Consider the following 11,699-nt stretch of genomic DNA (forward strand, 5'->3'; position numbering starts at 1 on the left):
CACCGCGTCTGCGGTTTCGAATTTGTCTCCCAGTCTGTACTGGACCTTACCCAGCCTGCGCTCTAGTCTGCCTGTTCCTGTATTCCCCGGTGTGGGTCAACAGCCGTGTCCGGAGTCTGACCTGGAGTAGACCCTGGTTCCTCTGCTCGGTTCCTCCCTGGTGCACTGGCGTCGTATGCCGTCGTGCGACCTTGGTCGGATCGGGCAGATACTTAGTTACGCCCCTCCAGGCACTCTCCGGTTCATTGCACAGTGGAATCACTACATAAACACGCACACGCCAGTCAGTCCGGGCGTGTGCATTACAGCATGCTCAGGCCATGGTTCCCGTTGAGCCCCACGGCCTTCGCTCTCTGAGACGTTTTCCAGCGAATACGTGCATTAAAAATAAATAAATAAAACATTTTTTTTTTTTCTTTAGCTGAGTTCCAGGCGAATTACGCACCCGTCTAGATGGATCTTTCTGCACTCGTTCCTGCGGATCCGCCACGTTACTATGGGGATCCAAGACAGAGTCGTGCATTTGTGGAGCAATGCATGCTACACTTCAAGTTCTACCCTCTATGTTTTCCCACAGATCGGGCTAAGGTGGGATTCATGATGTCTTACCTAGCGGGTGATGCCTTGAATTGGATCACCCCCCTATGGGACGCACAGGATCCTATCGTCCTGGACATAATGGCCTTCCTGGTGGCCTTTCTAATGGTCTTCGATGATCCTAACCCGGAGGCTCCTGTTGAAGCTTCACTTCCCAATATCCCGGAGCAGCCCCGATGGGTAATGTGTGTGGGCAGCGCAATAGTCCTCCTGCCCAATGAGACTACTGCCCACCCAGAATCCTCACAGGGTGACTACACTCTTCGGAATACTTCTCCCAACCTCAAGAGGCAGTCCAGACGTGCTAGACGTAGAGGCAAGCCGTCACGCCAGGGTCTGTCCTCCCTGAGACCTCCTGACCCGAACCTTGAAGTCCCTACTGAAGCTTCATCTCCCTGTATCCCGGAGAAGCCCCAACGGGTAATGTGCGTGGGTAGTGCACCAGTTCTCCTGCCCGAAGAGACTGCTGCCCACCCAGAATCCACACCGGAGGACCCCCTGTTGCCTCCTGAATCCCCCGGGATACCACTTGATGACTATTGGAGAGAGACTTCCCTATACTCTGCACCTGTTACCTCGCCTGCTTCGTCCAGCGAGTCCGACCTAGTGTTCTCCGAAGCAGAGGTTACCCCCACGTCTCTACACCCCTCCGATCAGGCGGAGGATCTCCAGTTGTCTCTTGAACTCTTCGGGGTGCTACCTGGTAGCGAATGGACAGAGACTTTCCTATACTCGGTACCTGATACCTCAGCTGCTTCATCCAGTGAGTCCGACCTAGTGTACTCCAAAGCAGAGGTTACCCATGAGTCTCTTCACCCCTCCGACCTGGCGGAGGACCTCCAGTTGTCTCCTGAGCCCTTTGGGGTGCTACCTGGTAGCGAAAGGACAGAGACTCTCCTATACTCTGTACCTGATACCTTGCTCGCTTCGTCCAGTGAATCCAACCTAGTGTACTCCGAAGCAGAGGTTACTCCCGAGTCTCTACACCCCTCCGACCAGGCGGAGTACCTCCAGTTGTCTCCAGAACCCTTCGGGGTGCCACCTGGTGGTGAATGGACAGAGACTTTCCTATATCCTGGATCTGATACCTCGCCTGCTTCATTCAGTGAGTCCGACCTAGTGTACTCCGAAGCAGAGGTTACCCCCGAGTCTCTACACCCCTCCGACCAGGCGGAGGACCTCCAGTTGTCTCCTGAACCCTTCGGGGTGCTACCTGATAGCGAATGGACAGAGACTCTCCTATACTCGGTACCTGATACCTCGTCTGCTTCATCCAGTGAGTCTGAACAAGTGTACTCCGAAGCAGAGGTCATCCCCGAGTCTCTACACCCCTCCGACCAGGCGGAGGACCTCCAGTTGTCTCCTGAACCCTTCGGGGTGCTACCTGATAGCGAATGGATAGAGACTCTCCTATACTCGGTACCTGATACCTCGCCCGCTTCTTCTAGTGAGTCCGACCTAGTGTACTCCGAAGCAGAGGTTATCCCCGAGTCTCTACACCCCTCCGACCAGGCGGAGGACCTCCAGTTGTCTCCTGAACCCTTCGGGGTGCTACCTGATAGCGAATGGACAGAGACTCTCCTATACTCGGTACCTGATACCTCGCCCGCTTCTTCCAGTGAGTCCGACCTAGTGTACTCCGAAGCAGAGGTTACCCCCGAGTCTCTGCACTCTTCCGACCAGGCGGAGGACCCCCAGTTGTTTCCTGAATCCTCCGGGGTACCACCTGATAACAAAGAGACAGTGACTTTTCTACACCTTGTACCTGATACCTCGCCCATTTCAACCTGTGAGCTTGAGAAGATGTACCCCGAAGCAGAGGTTACCCTCGAGTCTCTGCACCCCTCCAACCCGTCGGAGGGCTTTCAGTTGTCTACTGAACCCTCTGGGGTGCTACCTGATAATAAGTGGAGAGAGACTCCTTTGTGTGCTATTCCTGGTACTCCACCCATTTCGTCTGTTGCTGAGGATGGCTGGATAGGAGGTAGCATACTAGCTAACCAGAGGAGACCAGTTTTTCCGGTGGACAGTGGAAGTGATCTCCTTGAAGTAAAGGATTGGCCCTCGAATTCCCTGCGGAACATTCTGGCAGGCCTGAAGAAGAGGGGGCGTAAGGGGGGGGGGGTACTGTAACATACCTGGCGGCATCCTTGCATAGTGGTCCATCTCCCACTGTGCAAGAGCGCGCACTTGATCTCCAGTCCAGTTTTCTAGCCTGGCTTCCCTCCATGCTGTCTGTTTGCCTCTGTGTCTGCTGCTTAAGGGCGACGCCCGATCACTTCCTGCTATTTGTACCTGCTGCAGACACACCCCTTGTGCGTCCTCAGCCTATTGCTGTCTGCCATCTGGTATTTAACCCAGCTGCTCCAATGAATCCCTGCCTGAGCATTGTGTTCTGTCAGTTGGCCTTTGGTCACTGATATGCCAGGTCCCGTTTATGTTTCCTGCCTTCGGTATCAGTTCCCGTGTCTGAACTGTGTCCTGTCTGTATTATCTTCTAGCCTGTTGTCTTCTGCCTATCCTGGAGGCTGTATTTCCAGGCCTGTGTGAACCCGCTCCTGTATCTTGCTGCTGTGTCTGTTCTTGTCTGAATACTCTCCTAGCCTGTTTTGTTTTTCTCTATGTCCGTACTTTCCCTTTTTCTGCAGAGTCTGAACTCGTACCTAACTCCTGCTCGTTGTCACTGTACTTCCGTTTGTGAGTTTGTGGTCCACTCGCTACTTCTCTGCAAGTACCCTGTGGGTATCTGGTTCTGCCTTTCCCTTCTAGTCTGTTCCGTGTGTAGAGAGCTCTGTCCACCGTGTCTGCGGTTTTCGCTTTGCTCAGCTCTGTCCACCGCGTCTGCGGTTTTCGCTTGGCTCAGCTCTGTCCACCGCGTCTGCGGTTTTCGCTTGGCTCAGCTCTGTCCACCGCGTCTGCGGTTTTCGCTTGGCTCAGCTCTGTCCACCGCGTCTGCGGTTTTCGCTTGGCTCAGCTCTGTCCACCGCGTCTGCGGTTTTCGCTTGGCTCAGCTCTGTCCACCGCGTCTGCGGTTTTCGCTTTGCTCAGCTCTGTCCACCGCGTCTGTGGTTTTCGCTTTGCTCAGCTCTGTCCACCGCGTCTGCGGTTTTCGCTTTGCTCAGCTCTGTCCACCGCGTCTGCGGTTTTCGCTTTGCTCAGCTCTGTCCACCGCGTCTGCGGTTTTCGCTTTGCTCAGCTCTGTCCGCCGCGTCTGCGGTTTTCGCTTTGCTCAGCTCTGTCCGCCGCGTCTGCGGTTTTCGCTTTGCTCAGCTCTGTCCGCCGCATCTGCGGTTTTCGCTTTGCTCAGCTCTGTCCGCCGCGTCTGCGGTTTTCGCTTTGCTCAGCTCTGTCCGCCGCGTCTGCGGTTTTCGCAGCTCTGTCCGCCGCGTCTGCGGTTTTCGCTTTGCTCAGCTCTGTCCGCCGCGTCTGCGGTTTTCGCTTTGCTCAGCTCTGTCCGCCGCGTCTGCGGTTTTCGTTTTGCTCAGCTCTGTCCACCGCGTCTGCGGTTTTCGCTTTGCTGTGCCCTGTCCACCGCGTCTGCGGTTTCGAATTTGTCTCCCAGTCTGTACTGGACCCTACCCAGCCTGCGCTCTAGTCTGCCTGTTCCTGTATTCCCCGGTGTGGGTCAACAGCTGTGTCCGGAGTCTGACCTGGAGTAGACCCTGGTTCCTCTGCTCGGTTCCTCCCTGGTGCACTGGCGTCGTATGCCGTCGTGCGACCTTGGTCGGATCGGGCAGATACTTAGTTACGCCCCTCCAGGCACTCTCCGGTTCATTGCACAGTGGAATCACTACATAAACACGCACACGCCAGTCAGTCCGGGCGTGTGCATTACACACAGCTGCCCAATCTACTGGTCAGGGAGCTCATCTCATGCACAGCCACCCAATCTGCTGGTCAGGGCGCTCATCTCATGCACAGCTTCCCAATCTACTGGTCAGGGAGCTCATCTCATGCACAGCCACCCAATCTGCTGGTCAGGGCGCTCATCTCATGCACAGCTGCCCAATCTGCTGGTCAGGGCACTCATCTCATGCACAGCTGCCCCATCTACTGGTCAGGGAGTTCATGTCGTGCACAGCTGCCCAATCTACTGGTCAGGGAGCTCATGTCATGCACAGCTGCCCAATCTGCTGGTCAGGGGCTCATCTCATGCACAGCTGCCCAATCTGCTGGTCAGGGAGCTCATCTCATGCACAGCCGCCCAATCTGCTGGTCAGGGAGCTCATCTCATGCACAGCCGCCCAATCTGCTGGTCAGGGCACTCATCTCATGCACAGCTGCCCAATCTGCTGGTCAGGGCGCTCATCTCATGCACAGCTGCCCAATCTGCTGGTCAGGGCACTCATCTTATGCACAGCTGCCCCATCTACTGGTCAGGGAGTTCATGTCGTGCACAGCTGCCCAATCTACTGGTCAGGGAGCTCATGTCATTCACAGCTGCCCAATCTGCTGGTCAGGGGCTCATCTCATGCACAGCTGCCCAATCTGCTGGTCAGGGAGCTCATCTCATGCACAGCCGCCCAATCTGCTGGTCAGGGCGCTCATCTCATGCACAGCTGCCCAATCTGCTGGTCAGGGCGCTCATCTCATGCACAGCTGCCCCATCTACTGGTCAGGGAGTTCATGTCGTGCACAGCAGCCCAATCTGCTGGTCAGGGCGCTCATCTCATGCACAGCAGCCCAATCTGCTGGTCAGGGCACTCATCTCATGCACAGCTGCCCCATCTACTGGTCAGGGAGTTCATGTCGTGCACAGCTGCCCAATCTACTGGTCAGGGAGCTCATGTCATGCACAGCTGCCCAATCTGCTGGTCAGGGGCTCATCTCATGCACAGCTGCCCAATCTACTGGTCAGGGAGCTCATCTCATGCACAGCTGCCCAATCTGCTGGTCAGGGCGCTCATGTCATGCACAGCTGCCCAATCTGCTGGTCAGGGCGCTCATGTCATGCACAGCTGCCCAATCTGCTGGTCAGGGCGCTCATGTCATGCACAGCTGCCCAATCTGCTGGTCAGGGCGCTCATGTCATGCACAGCTGCCCAATCTGTTGGTCAGGGCGCTCATGTCATGCACAGCTGCCCAATCTGCTGGTCAGGGGCTCATGTCATGCACAGCTGCCCAATCTGCTGGTCAGGGGCTCATATCATGCACAGCTGCCCAATCTGCTGGTCAGGGGCTCATGTCATGCACAGCTGCCCAATCTGCTGGTCAGGGGCTCATCTCATGCACAGCTGCCCAATCTACTGGTCAGGGAGCTCATCTCATGCACAGTTGCCTAATCTGCTGGTCAGGGCGCTCATGTCATGCACAGCTGCCCAATCTGCTGGTCAGGGCGCTCATGTCATGCACAGCTGCCCAATCTGCTGGTCAGGGCGCTCATGTCATGCACAGCTGCCCAATCTGCTGGTCAGGGCGCTCATGTCATGCACAGCTGCCCAATCTGCTGGTCAGGGCGCTCATGTCATGCACAGCTGCCCAATCTGCTGGTCAGGGGCTCATGTCATGCACAGCTGCCCAATCTGCTGGTCAGGGGCTCATGTCATGCACAGCTGCCCAATCTGCTGGTCAGGGGCTCATGTCATGCACAGCTGCCCAATCTACTGGTCAGGGTGCTCATCTCATGCACAGCTGCCCAATCTGCTGGTCAGGGTGCTCATCTCATGCAGAGCTGCCCAATCTGCTGGTCAGGGGCTCATCTCATGCACAGCTGGCCAATCTGCTGGTCAGGGTGCTCATCTCATGCACAGCTGGCCAATCTGCTGGTCATGGGCTCATCTCATGCACAGCTGGCCAATCTGCTGGTCAGGGGCTCATGTCATGCACAGCTGCCCAATCTGCTGGTCAGGGGCTCATGTCATGCACAGCTGCCCAATCTGCAGGCCAGGGAGCTCATGTCATGCACAGCTGCCCAATCTGCTGGTCTGGGGCTCATCTCATGCACAGCTGCCCAATCTGCTGGTCAGGGCGCTCATCTCATGCACAGCTGGCCAATCTGCTGGTCAGGAGCTCATCTCATGCACAGCTGGCCAATCTGCTGGTCAGGGGCTCATCTCATGCACAGCTGCCCAATCTGCTGGTCAGGGTGCTCATCTCATGCACAGCTGGCCAATCTGTTGGTCAGGGTGCTCATCTCATGCACAGCTGCCCAATCTGCTGGTCAGGGCGCTCATCTCATGCACAGCTGCCCAATCTGCTGGTCAGGGGCTCATCTCATGCACAGCTGGCCAATCTGCTGGTCAGGGGCTCATTTCATGCACAGCTGCCCAATCTGCTGGTCACGGCGCTCATCTCATGCACAGCTGCCCAATCTGCTGGTCAGGGGCTCATCTCATGCACAGCTGGCCAATCTGCTGGTCAGGGGCTCATTTCATGCACAGCTGCCCAATCTGCTGGTCAGGGCGCTCATCTCATGCACAGCTGGCCAATCTGCTGGTCAGGAGCTCATCTCATGCACAGCTGGCCAATCTGCTGGTCAGGGGCTCATCTCATGCACAGCTGCCCAATCTGCTGGTCAGGGTGCTCATCTCATGCACAGCTGGCCAATCTGTTGGTCAGGGTGCTCATCTCATGCACAGCTGCCCAATCTGCTGGTCAGGGCGCTCATCTCATGCACAGCTGCCCAATCTGCTGGTCAGGGGCTCATCTCATGCACAGCTGGCCAATCTGCTGGTCAGGGGCTCATTTCATGCACAGCTGCCCAATCTGCTGGTCACGGCGCTCATCTCATGCACAGCTGCCCAATCTGCTGGTCAGGGTCTCATCTCATGCACAGCTGCCCAATCTGCTGGTCAGGGTGCTCATCTCATGCACAGCTGCCCAATCTGCTGGTCAGGGGCTCATCTCATGCACAGCTGGCCAATCTGCTGGTCAGGGTCTCATCTCATGCACAGCTGCCCAATCTGCTGGTCAGGGTCTCATCTCATGCACAGCTGCCCAATCTGCTGGTCAGGGTCTCATCTCATGCACAGCTGCCCAATCTGCTGGTCAGGGTGCTCATCTCATGCACAGCTGCCCAATCTGCTGGTCAGGGGCTCATCTCATGCACAGCTGGCCAATCTGCTGGTCAGGGGCTCATCTCATGCACAGCTGCCCAATCTGCTGGTCAGGGGCTCATCTCATGCACAGCTGCCCAATCTGCTGGTCAGGGGGCTCATCTCATGCACAGCTGCCCAATCTGCTGGTCAGGGGCTCATCTCATGTACAGCTGCCCAATCTACTGGTCAGGCAGCTCATGTCATACATAGCTGCCCAATCTACTGGTCAGGCAGCTCATGTCATACATAGCTGCCCAATCTGCTGGTCAGGGGCTCATCTCATGCACAGCTGCCCAATCTGCTGGTCAGGGGGCTCATCTCATGCACAGCTGCCCAATCTGCTGGTCAGGGGCTCATCTCATGTACAGCTGCCCAATCTACTGGTCAGGCAGCTCATGTCATACATAGCTGCCCAATCTACTGGTCAGGCAGCTCATGTCATACATAGCTGCCCAATCTACTGGTCAGGCAGCTCATGTCATACATAGCTGCCCAATCTGCTGGTCAGGGGCTCATCTCATGCACAGCTGCCCAATCTGCTGGTCAGGGGGCTCATCTCATGCACAGCTGCCCAATCTGCTGGTCAGGGGCTCATCTCATGTACAGCTGCCCAATCTACTGGTCAGGCAGCTCATGTCATACATAGCTGCCCAATCTACTGGTCAGGCAGCTCATGTCATACATAGCTGCCCAATCTACTGGTCAGGCAGCTCATGTCATACATAGCTGCCCAATCTGCTGGTCAGGGGCTCATCTCATGCACAGCTGCCAAGTAGAAATTTGTGAGATTTGGTTTTTAACAATAAGTAGACTTTCTGAAGAAACTTGTGAATTAAACAGGTATGTCCAGTCTCCAAATCCAAGGAGGAAGATTTTACTAAAATCTGTAAGAGGCGTCTTTTCTGTACAATAAATTATAAATAATAACAATAATAATAATAAATAAATAAATAATAATCTATCACGGTCTGTCAGGTAGGGAGTGATTCACTGTAGGGTTAATAAGAAAATCAAATAATACTAATAATAAAGCCTTCCCGTATAAGCTCTGCTATGTGTCACGCTGGTTCTGATGCCCAGTAATATTACACATATCTGCTCCAGGTACAGACTTACCATGTCTGACGTCTGCAGCAGTGCACTTCAGATGTCCCTTTACATGTGCTAGCCCAGCTGATAGTCACTGTAGTTTTGGCTGAGTGATCCTTATTTTGGCTATAAGCCTTGCTATATCGCTTTGCTCGGTTACAAGTTAAAAAAACGATTCGCTCACTATTTTTAAAGGCGTAACAATTTATAAGAATAAAAAAACAAACAATTTCTATCTTGACCTTGGGAATATGAAGCAATCCCATTAGGTATTAATTATTTATCCTTTTTCTCCTGGAGCACATCAGGTCCACTCACCTATGTGGTGTCAGTCCCAGCCTGCAGATATCACAGAGCCCACCTCATTCTCTGGAGTCCTCATTCATGGGGGATCTGCACCCCCTCGGTGCACCTGCAGTATCAGCAGCTTCCTGGCCTGTCCAACCACTGCAGTATTATTCCAAGTGGCACTCATCCAACAGCACAGTGCACTGTCACCATGTGGCCAGCAGAGGGCACCACTTCCACACCATTGCTCGGTGCTAGTATTTGCAGAACATGAATGGGAATTTAAAGGGATTTCACATGTAACTTTCCTTCCTTGTTACATTATCATTTTACAGTTCTCCAGCTTTAATTTAAAAAAAATAACAGTTACTAATTATGGTTTAAAGAAACAGGTAAGAACAAACATTTCCTGTTACTAAATATGCCATTATTTACCAGGAGTAAAATTCGCTGATCTCTTTTCCTGTATTTGGTGATGATTTTTTTTTTTTTCCCCTGAGATAAGACCTTGCTTTTCTCTTTCTTTTGTATATAAATCTAATTTTGTTAACTAACTGGGTGTGATCCTAAAGAAACTTTCCAAACAGAACTACTGAAGACCACACCCACTTGGCTAAAAGGGCTAGATTTATATACAGGGAAGAGGGGGCCATATCTCAGGAACAGAGAGGCGAAGGATCAAAAGAAAAGCAACATCAGATTTAGGAGAACAGCGCATTACAAATTATTTTTTATCTGGTTTGAAAAATAACATTTATAGCAAGTGATGCAGTGTGTATGGCATGTGATACTATGGTACATCATTGCTGCAGTGATGTACAGAGACTGGTGGTACCATAGAAAAAAAACATATAGGTGCACATAGGAGAGTGCGAGAAGATACGGGGGAGGGGTGAATGTGAGAGTGAGTGTAGGCGCTCACCTTATAGAGCTGTGTTATGGTGATCACGATTCCACTGACGGTCAGATCAAATCTCTATTGTTCTGCCTCTGGCCTCATCCCACAGCTGAGCAATGCTAAGCAGGTTATAACTCCTGGAGTACCAGTATTTCTCCAAAGTAGTGGACAGTATTGGGCACAAAATATGGATGAGATCCGGAATAATGATTGAAAAAATGTATATTTAAAACATCTCTAAATCACAACGCATTTCAAGGCTCCAGGCCCCTTTTCTCAAGTGGCAGAGATAGGCAGGACATAGACTGATCACTGTGACTTAAATACCAGAGGAGAGGGCAGGGAGGCAATTTAGCTGAAAGGTTCCACACTCTTATCAATTAGTGGTTCCAAATATAGCGTAGAGCAGGGTTCCCCAACTCCAGTTCTCAAGGCCCACCAACAGGCCATGCTTTCAGGATTTCCTTAGTATTGCACAGGTGATGTAATTATTGCCTGTGCAGGTGATGTAATTATCACCTGTGCAATACTAAGGAAATCCTGAAAACATGACCTGTTGGTGGGCCTTGAGGACTGGAGTTGGGGAACCCTGGCGTAGAGGATGCCCTTTAAAACATAACCTTTAATCATACCATTAAAATCTAATCATGAAGTCCTATTTTCCTGTGGGAAAAAGACATACCTAGGGTGAAAAACTCTCCTCAACACCCTTTAGGTGTCCTAATCTATGAACCCCTATACATGGAGGATTCACAAGTCTACAGACACATAGAATGACTGCACACTTGTCATTTTAGAATGGACAACTCTTGTAAGGTAACAGTAACCTTTTCCACACATATATCCACAAATGGTCATAAAATGACAAAAATAAAAATTTTATTCATAAAAGTTTCAGGCATAATAACCAGAAATGTATATCTGCACATGTGTTAAAATGATTTTGTCATAGTGACGAGACCCTTGTGTAAGACTCACCGAGGTGTATCAACCCACAATGAGTGTGATCCAATAGCGTAGCTACTGTGGGAAAGAGTGTGGCGGCGCCCTGGGCCCCTCGCTCAGAGAGGCCACCCGGAGCTACCACTATCCTTAACTGTATTGGTGTGCACAGTACGCTGATATAGCTAAACTCTACAGCAGTCACAGAGTAGGGACAATTGGGCTCCCTGCACTGCCGCTTTCCATTATATAGGTCGCAGGTCTCATTAGGCCTGCAGCCTGGCAGAACAACGGGTCTGGGGCAGAGTAACGCAATGATGTCATCGTGCTGCGACATGTCAGAGTCCCGGCTCTATGCTGTCAACCCGTCAGTCTGCCCAGGACCTGCCACTGTCTTCTGCTGGACTCGGTAAGGTTAGTATATGATGTTTCTTTTTTTGTTAATATTGTGTGATGGCCATTATTTGTGGGGGCTATTAAGTGGGCTTGCATAATTAGTGGAGGCCACTAAGGGGCCTGTATAAATAGTGGGTGCTATTATGGGCCTGCATAAATAGTGGGGGCTATTATGGGGCCCTCATATGTAGTGGGGGCTACTAAGGGGGCCCTCATATATAGTGGGGGCTACTAATCGGGCCCTCAAATAGTAAGGGCTATTAAGGGGGCCATAAATAGTGGGGGCTTCTAAGGGGACCATTAGACTGTGGGGGCTACTAAGAGGGTCATGATACAGAATGGGGGCTACTAAGGCAGCCAGAATACAGTGCGTGGGCTACTAAGGGGGCAATGATACAATGTGGGGACTACTAAGGGGGCCATGATGCATTCTGAGGGCTACTAAATGGGCT

The 11,699-nt window shown here is 52.5% G+C and overlaps 1 protein-coding gene across 3 annotated transcripts in view; it reads right to left on the reverse strand.

Moving 5' to 3' along the window:
- The window catches only part of TMEM25 (transmembrane protein 25), a 99,080-nt gene extending 89,864 nt beyond the window's left edge, over positions 1 to 9,216 (reverse strand). For all 3 annotated transcript variants that reach the window (XM_073656602.1, XM_073656604.1, XM_073656603.1), the window contains exon 1: positions 9,042 to 9,216. The gene's annotated coding sequence lies outside the window, so the exon portion shown is untranslated. The remainder of the gene's footprint in view (positions 1 to 9,041) is intronic.
- Between the last annotated feature and the right edge of the window lie 2,483 nt (positions 9,217 to 11,699).

The sequence above is a fragment of the Phyllobates terribilis genome, unplaced genomic scaffold, assembly GCF_046119375.1.
Source record: "Phyllobates terribilis strain yellow unplaced genomic scaffold, ASM4611937v1 Scaffold_12__6_contigs__length_324123572, whole genome shotgun sequence".
Taxonomy (NCBI): Eukaryota; Metazoa; Chordata; class Amphibia; order Anura; family Dendrobatidae; genus Phyllobates; species Phyllobates terribilis.